At 38.7% G+C, this 1,791-nt stretch overlaps 1 protein-coding gene across 1 annotated transcript in view; it reads left to right on the top strand.

The window, feature by feature from the left end:
* The window catches only part of PLD5 (phospholipase D family member 5), an 864,342-nt gene that overhangs the window by 370,024 nt on the left and 492,527 nt on the right, over positions 1 to 1,791 (top strand). The gene's annotated exons all lie outside the window — the stretch shown is intronic.

The following is a 1,791-nucleotide window of genomic DNA, read 5'->3' as shown; positions in this document are numbered from 1 at the left end:
TTTGACAAAGGGCCAAAATCCATTAAATGGGGAAGAGATTGTTTGTTTAATAAATGGTGCTGGCAGAACCAGAGATCTGTTTGTAGAAAAATGAAACAAGATTTGTACCTCACACCATACACAAAAACAAACTCCAGATGGATCAAAGACTTAAATGTGAAACCCAAAACTATAGAGTTTCTCAAGGAAAAACTAGGGGAAAACTGAGGGGCCCTAATATAAGACATAAAATAATTTTTCCATACTCCAAGAATAATAAAGGAGCTCTGGTGGCATAGTGCCTAAGGCGTTTGACTGCTAACTAGAAGACCTACCAGCCACTCCTCAGAAAGAAGATTGGGCAGTTTACTTCCGTAATGATACCACCTCAGAAAGCCAAGGAGGGGTCGCTATGAGTCAGATCCGACTCCATGGCAAAGAGTTTGGTTTTGAGTTTCAAGAATAATAAATAAATAAATAATTTATTCCACTAAAACAGGAGTTTGCTCAAAATATATATATTGAACAATCATAAAAGCCTTGGGAATTTCCATTTTCATTCTTAAACTTGACAAGAAATCACTGGTTAAATTCTAATTAAGGAATTATGGAGAGAAGGCACTGTGGGGAAAGTATTTTATGTAATAAAATTTTGCATTGTAGAACAGTCTGTATGCTCTCTATAGTCTCTACTTCTTTAGTGTATCCTTTCCCTCAGCTCAAGTTTCCTTTTGTTAAATGTCCATCCCTTTTCATGGAAATTGATTATGAGAAATCCATTGATTTCTCATAAGTGTTTTTAGTCTTTCCTAATTTTGTCCTACACCACAATCTCATTTCTTCTTATCCCTCCCTTCCCTTTCATTCTCTACTCTTTTTTCTCCTCCCTTTCCCTCTCCCTCTCCCTCTCCCTCTCCTGCTCCCACTCTTGCACACTCTTTTTCTCACATATTGTATTGGTTACCTCTGTACTTGTGTTTTACCTTTCTTAATCTGCCAGGGAGAGGATTACTCACCTTGTCAGAAGCCCAGAGAACTCACTGTCTCTAAAAGGGCTGTATTCACAGCCAACTAGAAGATCCTTATACTCCCAAATAAATGGAAATGGAGGGTCAATTGCAAGGCCCAAACTATTGTTAGCCATGATGAGAAGATACAGTAGTCAATGTTGACCAAAGAACCATTTGTTTGAAGAGCAAAGGTCTGATGTGGGAATGCACTTCACCAAGTAGTATTTCCCAAAGTGCAACCACTGAGCTAACACTGTAGTGATGTTTGCCTTACCAGTAACTCACCTTTTAAATTACATGAAAGTGCTCAAAAGGAAACTTTCTATCATTATTTTATGGAAAATACCACTTTCCATAAAACTGTGAAAAACATAAAAAACACAAACCTAAAACCCACCATTGTTGAGTCAATTCTGACTCATAGTGACCCTATAGAACAGAGTAGAACTGCCCCCTAGGGTTTCCAAGAGTGTGAATCTGTACAGAAGCAGACACCTCATCTTTCTCCCATGGAGCAGATGATGGGTTTGAATTACCAACCTTTTAGTTAGAAGCTGAGTGCTTTAACCACTCACCACCAGTTGCTTGCAATAAACATGCTGAGGTGTGAGTATTGATTGCTCCACAACTGGAACAAAAAAGAGTGAAGAAAATCAAAGACACAAGGAAACAAAATTTCCAAAGGACTAACAAACCACATAAGCTTTTGAGTTGTGGTGCTGGCGGAGAATGCTGAAAGTACCATGGACTGCTAAAAGAACTAACAGATCTGTCCTGGAGGAAGTGCAGCCAGAATGCTCCT

Source organism: Orycteropus afer, unplaced genomic scaffold, assembly GCF_000298275.1.
Source record: "Orycteropus afer afer isolate SDZICR_OR568_19922 unplaced genomic scaffold, OryAfe1.0 scaffold00463, whole genome shotgun sequence".
Lineage (NCBI taxonomy): Eukaryota > Metazoa > Chordata > Mammalia > Tubulidentata > Orycteropodidae > Orycteropus > Orycteropus afer.
This window is presented reverse-complemented; position numbering and strand designations above follow the sequence as displayed.